Genomic DNA, 21,245 nt, shown 5'->3' with positions numbered 1-21,245 from the left:
ACCCTCAGCCTCAGCGGCACAGGACCCAGGGGCTGTCCCCTCGAGAGCATCACCCGGTGCTGTCACCTTATCGGGAGCCCCCTCGGCCTCTGGCGCCTGCTGCCTCCCTGCTCCGCCACTTGAGGAGGAGTCGCCTTGGCCGATTGGAAGGGCAGTCACCACCACTGGATTCTCATGAGGTCCCTGGAGGCCGGCGGGATGCAGCCCCCACTCATCAAAGACGGGCATCTACTTCACGAAGTCGACCCTGCTCTGGCAGAGATACAGCAAGGCCCCTCCCTGCCGGACGCTGCCGGGGTTGGGGTCCCCGGCCAAGGTCAAGAGCGCCGTCTTGAGCACCTCAGGAGCCAGGTCCTCTTCCTGGAGCCTCATGTTATCCTCGCGCCCACGGAAGGCCCACATCCGGCGAGAGTGGCGCTGAAGGGGAGCAACATGGCATAACAGAAACTCCCTCACCACCTTGGGCGCTGTCACGCCAAGTGACCTCAAGAGCGTGAAGCGGCGCCAGACGAAGATGAGCCGGGGGCTCTCGAGCGTCTCCTAGACCCAACCCCAATTGGGGACCGCAAGCGAGGCCGGCTCCGATAGCAGGGGGCTGGGTACCCCTGCGTCCACGTACAGCCACCGCTGGCAGAACCCAACCGCGGACAGGGGGAGCTTGAAGTCGATCCCAGAGGCCGCAGTCTCAGGCTCGGCAGCGAAGCTCACGGACGCCCAGCATTGGGTAGGGACGACAAGACGCAGCGAGAAGAAGTGGCGCAGCAAGGCAACCTAAGGAGGGATGCCCACCATGGCTTCGCAAACGAAGGCGAAGACTGAAAGGAGGGTGATGGCCTCAGGACTTAGGTGCATCATGTGGATCTGATAATGGGAGAGCACGGCATTGAAGAAATCGGAAAAGGGGGGAACCATACCCGCCCACAGGGTGTCGTCAAAACATGGGACCTCGGTAGCTATCCTGTCGATGGAGAAGTGGGGTGCGGGCCAGGCCGTTGTCCTCCCGCACTCATTGAAGATGGTGGCCAGAGCCAAACTGACCTTGCCCAGGCACTCTCAATCGAGTATGGTCGACTGGCCGACGGCGGGGGCCACCGATAGTGGCACACAAGATGGAGGCATGGGTTTCTTCCCTCTCTCCTTCTTCGTCGGAGCCATGGCGATGGGAAGGAGGGGGAAGATTCGAGATTGGATTGGAAGCAGGAGTTGGCGTTCGAAGGGAGGAAGAACAGCGGACACTCGAGCAACAAGAAGGGGAGCGGCTGTGTACAACTACAAGTCCGCCTAGTAGGGCGCATAATAAGGGGGGCGTGGGGGAACAGTGCCGCCCACGTCCAATCAACCGCCACGCGGCGCCCAAGGCCGCAGGCTGTTAGGGCCCGCGGCACTTCGCCCTTGCCCTTTCGCCTCTCAGCACGGCCAAGTCCGGGCGCGCCTTGGGCCCGGGGGCTACTGTCGGCGTTCTGGGAATGGGGGTCCCCAGACTTGCTTGCCTGTGGCCTGTGGCGTGGCTCAAAAGGGGGCCCAGCATGGCCCATCTTCATCAACACAAGGCTCAAGACCCTCGCGAGGGGCCAAGCCTCGCGGGGCGGACAACGCGGACCATCCTCCGGCACGGCCTCATCAGGTTGGCTCGCGAGGAGGCGGAGAGATCAAGGCGGGGTACCTCGCGAGGTGCCCGTGACGCAAGCCATGACGACTCAGGGCGCCAGGCGGGTGCCAGCCCGCGCAGCGTCCTCCTTTCCTCTTTGGTGCAAAGGGGGCAAGCGCGGCCGCGGAGTACCGAGGCATCAGGCAAAGGTTGCCATTTCAGTGCAACGAGACCAAGACCAGGAGGACTACGAGACGGAGGTCACCGTGGAGCCCAAGACGGCGTCATCACCAGAGCTTTGCGCAGGCAAAGACTGCTTTTGTCAGGATAGTTGATACTTGCTGTCCCCCTTCAAATTAGCCCGCCATTGTTGGCTCCCTTACCGCTCGATATTTGGGAAGAGGACCAGGGCCTCTATAAATAGGACTAGCCACCCCCAGGGTAGGGCAGATCTAGAACCATCCACCCAAACAGCAAGGCCGGCAAGTAAGAGTAAGGCAGTGAGTGAGAGAGAGAGAGAAAGAGAAAGGTGGCTGAACTCCTCCCAGTAGTTCATCTCCCCATCCAAGAACAGACCCTCGCGAGGCTGTTCTTCTTTGTATTGCTCATCATCATCAGCCCCAAGAGGCAATCCACCCACCACACACTGGAGTAGGGTATTACACCACAACGGTGGCCCGAACCAGTATAAACCTTGTGTCTCTTGTGCAGTTCTTTCAGTAGTCTAGATCTTTGCGAGACGGAGAGGTAGAAGGCGTAATCTCCGTGCGCACCCCAGTGTTCGAACCTTAAGGGTCTGCCAGAACCCAAAATCTGACAGATGCTATGGGCCTTTTGGGCGTGAACAGCCAATTTTTCAGCGTGAATAGCCGGCCCAACCCGCGAACTTTTCTCCCAAAATCAACACAGTCACACCGCGCACACATCAGCCAAATCCCTAGCTTTCCTTCGTACACATACATTCCCCACGCCGGTCAATCTCCATGCCGCCGCCTCCACATCAGCCGATCTCCGCGCCGCCGCCTCCACGCCGGTCAATCTCCATGCCTCCGCCCCCACGCCGGTCGATCTGCACGCCTCCCACCACCGCCCAACACCGACCGGGGCTTCCTCCAATCGATCCCCACCCCGTCCCACCGCCGCCCAACGCCATCGATCTTGCCCCTCCGGCCGTGGTGAAGCACTCCCCGGAGGCACTGCTGCTCGTGGTGTCCAACCCCGTTGACGTCCTCACCTACCTCGCCTTGAAGCTTCCAGGGTTGTGTTCGAGGTGAGCGGCGTCATCTGCTCCGGTACCAACCTCGATGTCTCCAGGATCTGGTTCCTCATCAACGAGCCCTCCTCCATTCAACGCGCAGGACATGCAGGTAACTTACTAGGCCCGGATCCATCCATGAATCCATTGGCCTCTTGCTCCCCGGATGAAAATTTCTCAGGTTCATAGAGATACTTTACGAGTATTTGTTTATTTCGAAAGTCTAACTTGTTACTAATATGTTCGATGGTTTCCAGAAGAAGGGAGCATATGTAACAGGCCTTCTAGATACTCTTCATGTTACTGATTTTCTCATAGAAAATTCTTCATTGCCATATATATTTTCTGTTGACATATCATTAAGCATCAGTACTGTATTTTGATTCTTTTTCTCGATTATAGATGATGTTATTTGTCCAGCCTATACTCATGTTCAATTTCCCCATAGTTTGCTTCCTTATTTTCTTTCCCATGTAATTATTATGTAGTTATTCTACATTCTGCATAGTACTAATCAGATTCAAGGCAGTAGTTATATCGTTGATTAGTTGTTGCAATTTCTGCTACATATATATATATATATGTAGATTTGTGAAAGTATTTCTAAACATGTTACCAGGTTTAATGGAAGAAATCCTACAAATGAAATAAGAATAATGTTAGGTAAGGTTTCGGGGGTGTCCTGCCTCCTCTGTTCAATTTACACTGCTTCCAGTGTCCTCACATAATAAATCTAAATTAAATAAAGTCGATATATTATTATATCTTCTGGACCAAATGATCTCCGTGTTATGAATATTTATCTACGATAGTATGTCCTTAATCAAAATTCCATGTATATTAAATGATGGAAGTAGTAGAATCTTTGTTGCAGTGTTTTATAGTTTCATTTATCAGAGACAATACTGCTTGAAAGTATTCTAATTCCACCGAGGGTGAATGAATTTTAATCAGGAGTGTTGTGCTGCAGGATTCCCAGCCCACCCCAGCATCCCCTTCAACCTTGAACCTGTTTACTGTTGCGCCTCTGCAACCTTATAGGCCGCCACAGTCGATGCAGCAGCTAGCAGCAGGGCCCATTGTCGTCATCGCGCATCCCAGGTTCATCTGCTTGCTGCTGTTTCGGCCATCGCTGAAACCAACCAGGAGTTGGTGGCCTCAAAGCACCAAGGTATAATAAGCTTTCTTCTTCATAGGTCATCACTTCCTAATCCTAGTTTAGTTCACTACATAATCCTAGTTCACTTCATAGGTCATCACTTTGTAATCCTAGTTCAGTTCAGTTCATTATTCCTTTTATTTTAGTAATGGGGCATCATATTATTAAATATTTTTTGTTCTCTACACAACGAATGAAAACTAGGTATTTGGAGGTTTTCTTCTCTGTTTTGCATAACTGACATGCAATTTGTTCCATGCTTTTTCTTTTCTGGAAGCAACCAAGATATATCATACATGAGCGTGTTGCCCACTATTACTCTCAAGAGAGTCCATATTAGGACATCAGCTTGTTAGAACTCTATCAATGATGTTGTATTATGACACAGTCTACTAATCAATGATGTTGTATTATCAAGAAATTTGTCGTACTAGTAGCTTATTCCATGATGCAGTCTGCTAATATAGCTTACTGCAAAAAATTTTAAACCAGGTTGGTCACAATTGTTAGTTTGTTAATGGCTTCATGTATGCAGCTCAAGCGCCTCTCCTTCATCAAGTAAAATGTCAACCTGAAAATCGTCTAGGAAGCAGGGTACATCCCCAAGAGCCCCAATTGCAGGTAAAGATAATAAAAGACAACTCTGTAACTTTCTAAGCAACACACGAGTAGAAAATTGTTGTATGCAGAAGTGATGCTAGATATGCTTGTGTTTTTTGTGTATATTAATCTGACAGAACTATATGACCCTAATGATGGGTCTTGGATGCACTACTTTAACCTGAAGAGCATCTTATTTGTGCCCTGTTTCCAGAATATTTTAAATATCTGAATGTTATGATAAATGAAATCAAACCATTTCTTGTACCATTGGTGGTTTAATGTCTCCGTTGTTCCCATTCGAGTGGCCTCATAGTTTTCTGAGCAAGAAATATGATCTGAAGTGATCATTTTTTCTGTGCACTAGCTCTCTTCTAGTAGAACACAATCTATACTGCTGGTTTTTCATGTTTGTTTGTAGTTAGATAATTATCACTATATATTTATATAAATGTATATTGATACTTCTTATATTTATATTAAGGACCCCTGGGTTCATAGTTACTATACACCTTCTACTCAATATTTGACAGAGTAACAAAAGATGGTTGATAAATATGTTGCTCTGAACCTTGGCTTATTAAGTGGCGGAGCTTTGATAGGGCGAACCTAGGCACCCCAGGTCATTTACTTAGAAGACGAGCACTCCACCAGGCTGTTTGTAGTAAACAACTTTGGCGATGCTCACGACAGGCAGTGACGCTATGTGATGGTGTCGAGCGTTGGGTAGGAAATCATAACATCATCAACTCTGCCTCACCTCTTCCACTAGTGTTGTCCGATGGTAATTTTACTTGTATCCTTCCTATTGATGTACTGTAGTGTAGTCTGATTCTTTTGATTTTGCTTTTTTATTAGTTTTGATTCATGTTGGGAAAAGTTCTAATTAGCTCATAAGATTTTGCACTAAATGGAAAGGTAAAACTATGTGGTTAAGTAGTATTTTGGTACTTCCTCAAAAGAAGGTTGTATTTTGGTAGTACTCTGTTTTGGAGAAGCTTTTATATGTAATTGGTGTTAGAAATGTATTCTGTAAGCAGATAGGATCAATATGCTTAACATGATACAAATTGCAACTTGTGGTCATACTTTGGTATTTCAAAAATAAAATCATATCATTTTGTAGCCCCCCTCCCCCTGAAATTTTGTTCTGATTTTGAAAAATAGGAAACTAAGAGAGGCTAGAGTTTGTGCAATGTAACTGCTAATATGTTCTCTGAGAAGTGTTCCAGAAGGAGATGCAGAATATTAACTCGGGATTTTTACTTGCAGATGTTCAAGTTGGAGGATGTTCTGCAATGAGATGTAGAATGAAGGCTTTGATGTCAAGTACGAGAACGATGCAAGGATGTTGGTGGAAGGCTGTGAGGATGGGTATGTAGTTGCCCACTACAAGGAGCCAAGGCAGATGATGTGCCTCTTAGAAAAATTCCAGTAAACAACACTAGGAATTTTTGCTCTCAGACAATGAACCATAATGTCTCCTCTATTTCATTAGTTACATCAGTTTATAGGAAACTTGGATGGCCATTGGTTCATAACATATGCACTATTTATATGTAAAAATTAATGAATGTGTGTTATAATTGTTTGGTTCTGATATATTATTCTTGGTCGACATGAATGTCACTGTTGTGAATTATGTAACTTGATTGATGTTCTGATGGTAAAGTGAAATGTAGCTATGTGAGGGGAAACAAAAGGTTGTCCATCGTCTGGGAAAGGCCCATGAGGCCCAACGGTATGTTGGTTGGGAAAGATTACCCTGTCTGGTAGTCGGTCGGAAAAGGTCCATGGTAGCCTTGTCAGATAGTCGGTCGGGAAAGATTACCCTATCAGATGATCGGTCAGGAAAAGCCCATGACAGCCCCAACAGACTGTCGGTCGGGGAAGGCCCATGGTAGGCCCAACAGATTGTTGGTCGGGAAAGATACTCCTTGGCCAACAAGCAGTCGGTCGGGAAAGGGCTTTCCCATCTGGACTTTCTCCAACAGACCTTGTTGGTCGGCAATACTTTTTCCCGACCGACTGTTTGTTGTTATAACTTGTATCCCCAGCCAACTTGGCTGTGGGGGATGCAGTGTTGTGGTGTAGTGATGATCGTATTTGAATCTAGCCGTTAAACCATATGGTCACTAGGGGGCTTCCTGTTCAAACATAGGTCGTATTCGAACCAAAGAGAACATAGCTGTCGGTACCCTCTTGATCGGCACAATGCCAAACTCACTAGGGGGCTTCTTGATCGTATTCGAATCATAGCTTAACCCCTTTTGGGTCCGACTTGCATAGGTCGTATTCGAACCAAAGAAAACATAGCTGTCGGTACACTCTTGATCGGCGCAACGCCAAAGCCACTGGGGGCTACATGATCGTATTCGAATCCTAGCTTAACCCCTTTGGTCTGGTTTACTGATCGTATTCGAATCAGAAGCCTCCAAAATTTTCTTTTATTTGACTTACATTTTTAGAAGACAATCTTTGTTTTTTATTATGCAACTTTTCGTCTAGATCTAAGTATAAGTATGGTTTCAATTTAACCCAGCTTGGTTTTTTCATGATAAATTGCCAGTGTATGACAGTCCTCATACATATGGAAGTGTTGGCTTCTAAAGATTGGCTTATCACCCTTACTGTTCGGGTCACATAAACCGGCAGTTCAAACTCAAGATCACAGGATGATATTGCCATTGTGTTTAAAAGTTAAAATTCATAATAGGCTTATATGTGTTTCTTCAATCAGAGGTTATTCCAGCCTTAATTATCCTTACATCCGGCCTTAATTATATAGTTATGTTGGTTTCCCTGGTTGTGTATTGGGTGATATGACCCGTCCAGCGGTAAACCGCTAGACAATTTTATATATTTCATGCAGGAACAGATTCAACACTACTAATATTGTAAGAGATATAAAGCATATCTTCATATGACGGACAAAAGTGTTCTACGCACCACAATATGCACGATGGCATAAGCAGAACATGAAGTTTTAAGCTAGCCTATTACAAGGCGCTTGGAGCCCAAAAAGATAATATTGTTTTTACTCTCACACATAGCAGATGATAGACTGGCACCAGTTCATGAATCCTGGGCGGGTTGACTGGATGGTTGTGACTCATCCCTTGCTGATTCGTCCTCCTCCATCATCTAGAAGTGGGGTTTGGACCAGTCAAAGCCATCAAGGGCGACGAACTCAGCCTCATCATCAATCAGACCAGACGGGTCAATTTCCAGGGCAAAAGTGTGCGGCCGAGCTGGCGGGATTAAGTCAGTCACTTTATATGAAGGAGTGGCCATCTTCTTATTTTCTGCATGAAAACCCGGCTGATACTTTGTGAGATTGGTTTCTTCAGCAATGATGGTGGCATGAGGACGAATCTCTTTCACACAAGTAGCAAAATCTTCTTGATCGAAAGGACTTCCATCTTCCTTAAAACTGGGGTACCCCTTGGCTACGTCCGCCGGGTCTAACTCCGGTACCCAGGCTTTGGAGCGGCTCAAAGCAGTTATGGCTCCAGCTCTCGCACAGGAACACGTAACTTCCTGAAACCTGGTGGGTAAGATGGACAGCTTCTTCAAGACATCACTCAATTAAGTTTGGTCATTGGTTTGCTAGAGAGATAATGGCAAGAGCCCGTTGAGCTCCAGTGTACAATTGCTCCACAAGAGTGTAAACCGCCTTGAGCTTTATCAGACTATCTTGAATCAGATTGCTGCTCTGGGTACCTATGAGGTATTTCCAATAAGTTAAGCACGCGGCTTACATTATGGTCACAAATATAGACTTTAAGTAAATAATAAGGTGACTCACCGAATATTGCAGAAACCATTTGAGACACACGGTTCTTTAAACCGGTGAGTTCAGTGGTAACTTCTTTCAGAGCCGCCTCGGCCGTTTCAGCACGTGCATCAGGGCAGTCTTCTCATCGGCCCAAGACTTTTTTCTCTACATTAAAACTGGTCTTCAGTTTCTCTGCGTCAGACATGCTCAACTGGAGTTTGGATTCAATTTTCTTGTTTCAGTATCCTGGGTCGACAGCCGGGTGTTAAGGCATATCTCTCTTGATGTAGTTTTGGTGATTGATGACAACATGTTTGCGGACTAACTGTGTGCTTTGATCATTTCAAAGATTCATCCTTTGGCTCGAGACGATTTGTTTCCCCTCAGAGTGTTCTTCAAGACGGTGTAGCTCTTTCGTTTCTTGTTTGGTGGACTAGTTTCGTAGGAGTCACCGTACTATCAAGAGGGGGTCCACTTTGGCAAGCCTAGGGTGGAATCATCACGTACACTTCTGTTTCTGAAAGTGCTAGTGATCGACTAGAGGGGGTGTGAATAGGCGATTTTTATGGAAGTCTTCAAAACATGGAAGTTTCGAAGACAAACGATAGAAATAAACCTATTACCATGCAGCGGAAGGTAGACTACACTAGGCAAGCCATAGTCAAGTATTCAATGAAATGAAAGCACAACGACTAATAGCAGCTAGGCAGTATAGATTAGGATGGAAGATAGTATGGAGCCAATCAGAACAAGCAGTCACTCAGTGAAGACAAAAGATAATGCAAACAGGCAATGACTTCACGAGGACCAACTGTAAATAAAGAGATGGAAATGATACAACCAGTTGCTCGTTGAAGACAATGATTAGTTGGACCAGTTCTAGTTGCTGTGGCAACTGTACATCTGGTTAGGGAGGCTGATATTTAACTCAGAAGACCGTGTCTTCACCTTATTCCCCTTGAGATAAGGACACCCAGTCCTCGCCAAATCACTCTGGTAAGTCTTCAAGGTAGACTTCCAAACCTTCACAGACTTCGTTCACCGGCGATCCACAATGAATCTTGGATGCTCAGAACGCAACGCCTAACCAGCTGGAGGATTCACAGTCCTCAAGTGTAATAAGTCTTCAGATCACACAGACAAGAAGACTTAAGTGATGCCTAACACTCTTTGGCTCTGGGTGTTTAGGGCTTTGTCCTCGCAATGATTTCTCTCTCAAAGGCTTTGAGGTGGGTTGCTCTCAAACGACAAAAGCCGTGCACTAACTCTGAGCAGCCAACCAATTTATGGTGTAGGGGTGGGCTATTTATAGCCACTAGGCAACCCGACCTAATTTGTCCGAAATGACCCTGGGTCACTAAGGAACTGACACGTGTTCCAACAGTAAGATTTCAAACACACACGGCAACTTTACTTGAGCTATAAGCAAAGCTGACTTATCCAGCTCTGGATAAGATTTGCTCTCATTGTCTTCGCTCGAAGACATAGGATTTTGGTTAAGCATCACTTCAGTCATTCTGACTGGTTCACTTGGACCCCACTGAACAGTACGGTGGTTCCTATGACTCAACAAAGAAGAAAATGAAACAACGAAACAACTAAGTCTTCGCGCTCCATAGTCTTCACACAATGTCTTCTCTTGTCATAGTCTTCAATGTGAATACCTTCACATACCACCTTTGTCTTCAATGTCTTTATACATTTTTAGGGGTCATCTCCGGTAGGTAAACCGAATCAATGAGGGACTTCTACCTGTGTTATCCTGCAATTCTCACAAACACATTAGTCCCTCAACTAGGTTTGTCATCAATACTCCAAAACCAACTAGGGGTGGCACTAGATGCACTTACAATCTCCCCCTTTTTGGTGATTGATAACAAACCGGTTGAAGTTTTCAATGGGGATAAAGGTATGTGAAATTGTAAAGGATTTAAGTATTGTCTTTGTAAGTAGCAGGAAAGCTCCCCCTGAAGATGTGCATATAAGTATTTGCTTTTGAATGCAAATGCACATGGCAGGTTGTACTTGCAGAGCTCCTCTTTTACTTATGAAGACAATTCAGCATGCATGAAAGGATATATCGAAGATAATGACATGCATAATGGAATATGGACGTCTGCCAAATGACTTCGTGTGGAATTTATCGTCGCACATGCGGAATTTATCATCGCATCACATAGTGTCGAAAAAGTAGCAGACGACCATCAAGTTTAAGTGTTACAACTCAAAACGAACCAAATGTTCCAAAAGAGAGAGTTGTAAGCACTTGGCAAAAGTAGCAAAAAGTAAAGCAACCACCCATATGGACCCGCTTGAAGACTATCAACTCATATGCTTCTCCCCCTTTTCTCAGTAATGACCAAAAAGGTTTGAAGACATAGAGCTTCTACTCGTTCCCATGAGGTGTAGGCAAAGCAGCAGGGTAGTCATTCAGGTCCGATGGTGCAGAAGAACTTGGTGCACTATCGAGACGCGTTGAAGGTGGAGGTGGTGAAGTGACATCATCTTGATCATCGATAACTCTGGTAGTCACCGTTGCAGCTAAGGAAGAATAGTCAGAGTCTTCAAGGGAGGGAGTCCGACGTAAGTGAGCATTCCTTGGAGGAGTCGAGTCAAACTTGAATCTTTCTCTGAAGCCATCGTCTTGAAGATCTTCTTCAGCAGTGAGCAAAGTCAAACTCTTCCAAGACCTCCGACAGGTTTCATGTGTAACAAAGGCATTCTTGGTGGCAAGATTGTGAATGCAATTGACGTCCACCAAGAGGCTTTGCATCTAATGCTTAAGCCAGTCATGATGCTTATCCTGTTTCTGATGTAGTGCGATGAAAGGCTTTTAGTCATTGAGAACACAAGATCGCTTCCGAGGCCTTTGTGCAATGGTGCTTCCAGTTGCTTCAGTTTGGGCGCGAGGGGCACGTGTGTTGCCAGCCAAGGGATAAACACGAGAGACTGCCTGAACTCCTTCAATGGGCTGGGTGAAGCTTTGACGATCAATGTTGTGAAGATAGATTGGATCCTTAGCAGGCTCTGGGTAAATAGCTTCAATAGACAGATCAACCTCTGGCAAGAATACAAGATGATTGCACGCAGATGGCTGATAGTTGAAGGCAGAGTGAAGCTTGATAAGGCGCATGACCCATGGAGCATAGAACTTCAGACCAAAAATGTCGGAGCCAGATGCAACCAACTGCCTGATGAAGAAGTCTTGAGCATTGAAGCTTATGCCATTGAAGATATAGAAAAGCAAAGTCTTCATTGCTCCTTCAAGCTTCGCTGCAGATGAATGTCCTTTGACAGGCCATAGAGTTTTTCTGATGATATGGTAAATGGTGCGGGGCAGATACTCTAGGTCTTCAACAAAGAATTCGGTTGGGTATTCAGCATTGTGAGGCAAAGGCTTCATCATGCTCAGCATTTGGCTCGTGTTGGGTTCTGGCTTCTGGAAAATGCTCTCCAAAGCATTCTGGTGTTGTTGACAACCTGGTTCATAATATTCGCCAGGAGTGGGCAGGGCTATGAGCTCAATGATGTCTTGGGCTTTAGCTTCATGATGAACATCGCCTGTCATCCACTCAAGGATCCAAGTCTTCGGATCCCTGTTGTATCCACGAATATGGAGGGTAGCATAGAATTGAAGCAGAAGTTCTTCATTCCAGTGTTCCTTTGCATTCACAAAGTTGAGCAGACCCGCATCACGAAAGCAGTCAAGGGCTTCTTCAAGGCATGGCATTCTAGCAATGGCTTCACAATCAAGATGCATATGAGGAAAGATGCGTCCCTTATTGTATAAGATGCAGGAATAATAGCTTCGCTGCTGATAACTCCAGAATCGGTCAGAAGAGATTATTGGCCTTGTAGGGGTTCTTGTCACTGTCGAAGAATGTGTTGTGTGCCTTGAATCCATTCAGATTAAATGATCCTGGTGAAGTTGCAATACCTGGAAACCGTGGTAGCCTTGGCTTTGGCTTCTGGACATGAGGACTGTGCTCCACATGATAGGCAAACTGAGGTCCGGGAGCAGGCGGAGGAACCAGGATTGGCCAGCAGAAGGTAACAAGCTGTCCACAATCATATGCTTGCTCAATGGTGTGTGGCCTTGGAGGAGGTACAGGAGCAGAGGCATTGGCTTCAGGCAGTGGATTTGCTTAGGGTGCTGCATTGGCTTCAGATGCTTTCACTTCTGGCACCACATTAGCTTCAGGCGCCACATTAGCTTCAGCCATGACAACGTCATTGGCTTCAGTGTTGATGTTGGTGGCCGCCTTAGTATTGGTAACCTCCACTTCAGGAGCTAGAGGGTCGGACACATTCTCCTCGAGAACAACTTCAGGGTTGGACGGGGGTGTACCAAAATGTTCTTCTTCTCTTGGTTCTTCTTCATGGTCATCGGCTGATGCAGCCGGAATATCTTCAGCCATTTTGGCTTCAGATTCAGGGATGTTCGCAGTAGGAGAGGCTTCAGGAAAGACTTCGCGTGAAACGGATTGGCGCTCTTCTCCTTCTGGAACACTTGACAATGTGACATGTGGCCTTGGTCCTTTGCGAAGCCTGCGAAATGCTGGCGACGCCTCTGGAGATGGAGTTAGTTGGGCCTCAAAGTCTTCACTGTCAATCACTGGAGTGGTGACCTGTGGTGGGGGAGTGACTGGTGTTTCTTCAGCACAAGGGGATTCTTGAGGGTGATCAGCCCATGAGTCATCCTGAGCAATTGGCGTCAATGGACGACCAATGCTGATGAGTTCGCTGTTCGTGAGAACAGGCGATGATACCAAATTGTGCTCGATCTGAGGAAGGACTTCATCATCTTCAACATTGTCGTGAGGACCAATGTCTTCAGTTGTGGTGGGGTCAACAGCTAGATTCTCTTCAGCTTCAGGAGCCTCTGTGGAAGCAGGCTCATGAACTAACAAACGACGTTCACGATGTTCAGACGCAGGATGAGCCACTGAGATCGGCTCGACAACAAGGGGCTCTGTGGAAGCAGCCCGGTCTCTCTTCTTTATTTTTCTTTTCCTGGTTGGGGGAGCATCATCAGTGGTGGCTTTGGTCTTGCACTTTCTGGCTTCGACTTCAGCTGCTCTAGTTTTCTTGAATTCTGAAGCCACTGTGGGGACCTTAGGCTTCGAGCCTGTCATCCTGGCCGGGAAGACAATGCGAGGTTCTTCCTGCCTTGATGCTTCTTGTTCTGCCATAGCTGGCTTCTTCTTCTTGGCAACCATTCTGGGGTCGATACCTGGTTGCCCCAAAACCTTGCGCTTTTCAGCTTCATTGTAGCCTTGAACACATTTGGCAGCAAGATTCTTCATGCGCTCACGAGAACCTTTTGCTTCTTCTCGTGTCTTGTGGAATGCCTCCTTGAGCTCATGCATTATGACCTTGAAGTTTTGAATGTCTTCAACATTGAGCTTGGCCATGTGCTTCTTGAACTGAGCCTTTTCATAGTCAATCTTGTGCTTCAGCTCAACAATCTTCTAGGCAAGAGCCAGCCAGGAGCAATGGCTCTATGGAAGGAGACGCTGAGGCCAATTGGAAGTTGAAGATCATCAAAACTGACATCTGGGCTGTCAAACCACTCATCAATAAACTTGTACATGATCTCCACATCAAAGAGAGGAAGATCATTGAAGATTTCCGCCTCTTGCTTGCTCTTTATCAATTGCTCTAGAGCGTCATCGCCAAGATCGTCGTCGATGGACAGATCAATGGCGTCATTCTCGTTTCTCAAAACAGCAGCAGGAGTCAGTGCTTGACCAGTGGGTTGCATGGGCTTTTTCATCTTGTCATACTTGGAGATGCGTGAGAGATCTTCAGACTACACACTGACTTCAGGAGATGCAGTGGCCAAAGGCTTCGCCCGTGAGACCTTTGGTGTAGAAGAGGGCTTTGAAGCCTTTGGTTTCTTTTGCTTCACAGGCTTCGGTGGTGCAGGTTCTTCGTCAGAACCAATGTCATCTACAGAGTGGTCCACGGCTGTCCCTTGAACCTGAATGTGAGTGATGAGACCTTCTAAGTTGTAGAAGGGCCCAATAAGATTGGGTTCAGCTTCGCGTGTGCCATTAGCACGTGGTGCAGAGGGGCCTGTGTTGAAGTCTAATCCCAAAGACTTCTCGTTTTCCTTGGCTGAGTTCCTTGTAGCTTGATAGTTGCGTTTGAATAGATTATCTTCATCACACCATAACAGAGAGGATGGGTCGGCATTAGCAGGCTGAGGTCCAAAAATCATGCAGGGGTAGAAGCCTTGAGCAATAGCTTCGGACTTCGACTTGGGCTGAAGACCTTTGTAAATTATATCTCCCCAGGGGCCCTTTAAGGCATTCTTCTCAGCATACTCCTTGGTGACGAATATGTACTTGAACCATTCCTTTGCCCAATGTCTTCGAATCCATTGGATTCGGTTCTTGCGTTCTCCGTAGGTTTCTTCTGGATCTGACTTGTATAACTCATAGAGATCCGGTGGCAGGTCCTTAGCAGTGTTTCCACGGCGTTGTCTGCCGCCCTTCCTAACTGATTTTTGAGTTGTCATAAAGTTTAGACTGAAAGGCGCCAACACTGTCGAAGTCTTCCGTCTACTGGTCAGACAGGAACTAGCTTCAGGAGAATTTATGTGACGCTGTAAGAACTCTGCAAATGAATGCAGACTATGAGAACCAAGGGATTCTCCCACGGACATGTACCTGTGACAGCATTAGAGATGCGAGGGAAGGGGAAGAGGTCATATGCATTCTTAGAAGATTTTGAAGATAAATCAGTTTAGAAGACATTGACCTCATAGTGCGAAGACATTCACTCTTATGTAGAGAGTTGGTTCCAGATTTGTACGAATCCATGAATAAGTACAAGTGAGGAATTTAACTACTTTGTGAAGCATAAGTGAACATACTAGGCATGCTATGAGATGCAAAACAGGGTAGATCCAACTTTGTAGCAACAGAAACCACTTGTGGTTGAAAAGGATGAATCTATCGGATCAAAAAGACTGTAAAAGAGTTTTTATTTACCACACGAGGAACTGCTAGACGGAGTGGGAGAGGAGGCAGAGTAGTTCGATCTTCCATGCCCTAACTTGGCAACGGAGGACACCTACGGCGACACGGAGAAGACGATGTCCGCGGCCGGCGTGATGACGGTGTCGGTGAGGTCGCGGCAACTAAGCGCTTCGTCGCCGGCGTCGTCGAGGGCTAGCGGTGGCGCTAGGGTTTATACGAGAGTGGAAGAAGAGATAATGACTGGGGTGAGGTGTGTATTTATAGGGACAGGGACGGACCAACGTTATTACGCAGGTGCCCCTGGCGGTGCACATCTGAAGGACACTTGGCGATCATGCAACACATTGGAGGTTGTTCCATGTTCCCACACACGCCTGGATTGTCGGGTGGTCGTTCCCGCTTCTTCGGGTTTCAGGAAAAAAGGATTGAGAATTTAAAACAGATTTAATGTTTGTCTCTGTATCTTCTGCTGACAAGGACGCAGCGAAGACATTCGACAGTTTCATTAGAATGCATATGATTTGGATAGATAGACTTAAGACGGGATCATAGAAAGGTCAGGGTCCGATCACATTCACTTAGTTCAAAAGATTCAACTAGAAGACATAGCTATAAGTGAATGCTGTAGAGGACAAAAACCAAATCAGTACATTGAAGATAAACATGAAGACATGTTAACATTGAAGACAAACAAAATGCAAAGACTTTGCAAATGTAACACCAACGGAAAGTATTCTAAACAAAAATTTGGTGGTGGCGTTACCCACCGTATAGGAAGTATTAGACCCAGACACGACGCACAATTATCATGGCGCTCCGAAGTCAAATTCCGCGTTAATGTATTCACACTTAGAGTGTAAGTCTTCATTAGTTGAAGATATATGTTACTTCATGTGTTGCACATCTAAGTCATCAACATGCATAAGTGTTAGGATGTGTGCATGATCACAGGACATTTGAGGATTCCAATATATTTATTTCACACCGCAACTTGCAAAACCTTTTCTCATCCAAGGGCTTTGTGAAGATATCTGCCAGTTGCTCTTCAGTGCTGACGTGAATGATATCAATATCTTCCTTCATGACATGATCTCCGAGAAAGTGATGACGGATCTGAATGTGCTTTGTCTTCGAGTGCTGAACTAGGTTGTTGGTGATATTGATGGCGCTTTCATTGTCACAGTAGAGTGGCACTTGCTTCATATGAATGCCATAGACTTTGAGTGTTTCCCTCATCCATACAAGCTGAGCACAGCAAGATCTAGCAGCAATGTATTCAGATTCAGTAGTGGAGAGAGATACACAGATCTGCTTCTTTGAAGACCAACACACAAGTGATCGTCCCAGAAAGTGACATGTGCCTGATGTAGACTTGCGATCCACGTTGTCACCAGCATAATCAGCATCCGAGAAGCCAACTAGATCAAACTCTGAGCCCTTTGGATACCATAATCCTAGTGTTGGGGTGTGAGCCAAATATCGAAGAATTCGCTTCATAGCTAAGTGATGCGATTCCTTTGGTGCCGCTTCGAATCGGGCACACATGCAAGCACTAAGCATGATATCTGGCCTAGATGCACATAAGTAAAGCAAGGAACCAATCATGGAGCAGTATACCTTTTGATTGAACTCTTTACCATTGGCGTCAAAATCTAGATGACTCTTGGTAGGCATTGGCGTCGTGTAACCTTTGCAGTCTTGCATTCCAAACTTCTTCAGGCAATCCTTGAGGTATTTCTCTTGAGATATGAAGATGTTGTTGCGTTGCTGTCATATTTGAAGACCAAGGAAGAACTTCAGCTCACCCATCATGGACATCTGATATTGCTCTTGCATCATGTATCCAAACTCATCACTGTATTTCTGATTAGTGCAGCTGAAGATAATGTCATCCACATATATTTGGCACACAAATAGTTCACCATCATATGTCTTCGTGAAGAGCGTGGGATCCAGGGAACCAGGTTTGAAGCCTTTGCTCTTCAGGAAGTCCTTGAGTGTGTCATACCAAGCACGAGGGGCTTGTTTGAGGGCATACAGTGCCTTGTTGACCTTGTAAACTATGTCAGGATGTTTTGGATCTTCAAAGCCAGGCGGTTGTGCAACATACATTTCTTCTTCAATCTTGCCATTGAGAAAAGCACTCTTCACATCCATTTGATACAAAAGGATGTTATGATGATTTGCATAGGCTAGCAGTGTGCGTATGGCTTCAAGCCTAGCCACAAGAGCAAATGTTTCATCGAAGTCAATTCCTTCAACTTGAGTGTATCCTTGAGCAACGAGACGAGCCTTGTTTCTGACAACTTGACCATGCTCATCTTGCTTGTTGCGATATATCCATTTAGTGCCTATGATATTGTGCTTACAAGGATCAGGACGCTTGACCAGTTCCCACACATTATTCAGCTCAAACTGTTGAAGCTCTTCTTGCATATCTTGAATCCATTCAGGTTCCATGAAGGCTTCATCAACTTTCTTGGGTTTAGATATTGAGTCGAATGCGAAGTGCCCACAGAAATTTGCTAGTTGTGTTGCCCTTGAACAAGTGAGTGGACCAGGTGCATTGATGCTATCAATTATTTTCTCAATCTGTACTTCATTTGCAACCCGAGGATGAACAGGACGAAGATTTTGCTCTTGCTGATCATTGTCATCGTTAGAAGGATTGTCTTCAGGCTGAGTATTGTCTTCAGGTTGATCAGGTGCAGAGATGATAAGTTCCTATTCAGGTTGTGCTTCAGACGGTATGATTTCTCTAGTTCCCATAAGCTTTATGGATTCACTGGATGGAACTTCATCTAGCACATTTGGCAGGTGCTCTCTTTGCGAGCCGTTAGTCTCATCGAACCGCACATCCACAGTTTCAACCACTTTATAGTGAAAGAGGTTGAAGACTCTGTAGGAGTGCGAATCCTTTCTGTAACCAAGCATAAAACCTTCATGTGCTTCCGGTGCAAATTTTGAAGTGTGATGAGGATCCTTGATCCAGCACCTGGCACCAAATACTCTGAAGTAACTGACATTTGGCTTCTTACCAGTGAGGAGCTCATAGGATGTTTTGTTCAGAAGCTTGTGAAGATAAACATGGATGATGACATGGCATGCAGTATCAATGGCTTCAGGCCAGAACTTCCTTGGAGTCTTTGATACGTCTCCAATGTATCTATAATTTTTGATTGCTCCATGCTATATTATCTACTCTTTTGGACTGTATTGGGCTTTATTTTCCACTTTTATATTATTTTTGGGACTAACCTATTAACCGGAGTCCCAGCCCAGAATTGTTGTTTTTTTGCCTATTTCAGTGTTTCGAAGAAACGGAATATCAAACGGAGTCCAAGCGGAATAAAACCTTCGGGAACGTGATTTTCTCACCGAAAGTGATCCAGGAGACTTGGACCCTACTCCAAGGAGTCAAAGAGGCGGTCACGAGGGTGGGCCCCCCTAGGGCGCGCCCCTTGCCTTGTGGGCCCCTCGGTGCTCCACCGATGTACTCCTTCCTCCTATATATACGTACATACCCCCAAACAATCAGAACAGGAGCCAAAAACCTAATTCCACCGCCGCAACTTTCTGTATCCATGAGATCCCATCTTGGGGCCTGTTCCGGAGCTCCGCCGGAAGAGGGCCGTCATCACGGAGGGCTTCTACATCATCATAGCCCCTCCGATGAAGTGTGAGTTGTTTACCTCAGACCTTCGGGTCCATAGTTAGTAGCTAGATGGCTTCTTCTGTCTTTTTGGATCTCAATACAAAGTTCTCCCCCTCTCTCGTGGAGATCTATTCGATGTAATCTTCTTTTTGCGGTGTGTTTGTTGAGACCGATGAATTGTGAGTTTATGTTCAAGTCTATCTATGGATAATATTTGAATCTTCTCTGAATTCTTTTATGCATGATTGGTTATCTTTGCAAGTCTCTTCGAATTATCCGTTTGGTTTGACCAACTAGATTGGTAGTTCTTGCCATGGGAGAAGTGCTTAGCTTTGGGTTCGATCTTGCGGTGTCCTTTCCCAGTGACAGAAGGGGCAGCAAGGCACGTATTGCATCGTTGCCATCGAGGACAACAAGATGGGGTTTATTTCACATTGCATGAATTTATCTCCCTACATCATGTCATCTTGCTTAAAGTGTTACTCTGTTTTTAACTTAATATTCTAGATGCATGATGGATAGCAGTTGATGAGTGGAGTAATAGTAGTAGATGCAGAATCATTTCGGTCTACTTGTCACGGACGTGATGCCTATATACATGATCATGCCTAGATATTCTCATAACTATGCTCAATTCTGTCAATTGCTCAACAGTAATTTGTTCACCCACCGTAGAATACTTATGCTCTTGAGAGAAGCCACTAGTGAAACCTATGGCCCCGGGTCTATTCTCATCATATCAATCTCCATTACTTTAATCTTGCTTTGCTTTTTTACTTTGCCTTTTACTTTTTACTTTGCATCTTTATACCAAAAATACCAAAAATATTATATCTATCAGATCTCACTCTCGTAAGTGACCGTGAAGGGACTGACAACCCCTAATCGTGTTGGTTGTGAGTAGCTATCGTTTTGTGCAGGTACGAGGGACTTGAGCGTGGCCTCCTACTGGATTGATACCTTGGTTCTCCAAAACTGAGGGAAATACTTACGCTACTCTGCTGCATCATCCTTTCCTCTTCGTGGAAATCCAACGCAAGCTCAAGAGGTAGAAAGAAGAATTTCTGGCGCCGTTGCCGGGGAGTCTACGCAAAAAGTCAACATACCAAGTGCCCATCACAATCCCTATCTCTCGTATTACATTATTTTCCATTTGCCTCTCGTTTTCCTCTCCCCCACTTCACCCTTGTCGTTTTATTCGCCCTCTCTTTCCCTATCTCCTTCTCCTTCTCCGCCTCTCTTTTCCTTTTGCCTTTTTGCTTGCCCGTGTGTTGGATTGCTTGTTTGTCGCGATGGTTCAAGATACTACCAAATTGTGTGACTTCACCAATACCAATAATAATGATTTCCTTGGCACTCTGATTGCTCCTCTTGCCAATACTAAATCTTGTGAAATCAATACTGCTTTGTTGAATCTTGTTATGAAAGATCAATTCGCCAGCCTTCCTAGTGAAGATGCCGCTACTCATCTGAATAGCTTCGTTGATTTATGTGATATGCAAAAGAAAAAAGATGTCGATAATGATGTCATTAAATTGAAGCTATTTCCTTTTTCGCTTAGAGATCGTGCTAAAGCTTGGTTTTTGTCTTTGCCAAAAAATAGCATTGATTCTTGGAACAAGTGCATAGATGCTTTTATCTCTGAGTATTTCCCTCCTGCTAAGATCATCTCTCTTAGAAACGATATTATGAATTTTAAACAACTTGATCATGAACATGTTGCACAAGCTTGGGAGAGAATGAAATTAATGATACGTAATTGCCCTACTCATGGTTTGAATTTGTGGATGATTGTACAAAAAATTTATGTTGGATTGAATTTTGCTTCTAGAAATCTTTTAGATTCGGCCGTGGGAGGTACTTTTATGGAAATCACTTTAGGAGATGCTACTAAACTCCTAGATAATATTATGGTTAATTATTCTCAATGGCATACTGAAAGATCTTCTAATAAAAAAGTGCATGCGATAGAAGAAATCAATGTGTTGAGTGGAAAGATGGATGAACTTATGAAATTATTTGCTGCTAAGAGTGTTTCTTCTGATCCTAATGATATGCCGTTGTCTACTTTGATTGAGAATAACAATGAATCTATGGATGTGAATTTTGTTGGTAGGAATAATTTTGGTAACAACGCTTATAGAGGGAATTTTAATCCTAGGCCATATCCTAGTAATCCTTCTAATAATTATGGGAATTCCTACAACAACTCTTATGGAAATTA

The sequence above is a fragment of the Triticum dicoccoides genome, chromosome 3A (genome assembly GCF_002162155.2).
Source record: "Triticum dicoccoides isolate Atlit2015 ecotype Zavitan chromosome 3A, WEW_v2.0, whole genome shotgun sequence".
NCBI lineage: Eukaryota > Viridiplantae > Streptophyta > Magnoliopsida > Poales > Poaceae > Triticum > Triticum dicoccoides.
This window is presented reverse-complemented; position numbering follows the sequence as displayed.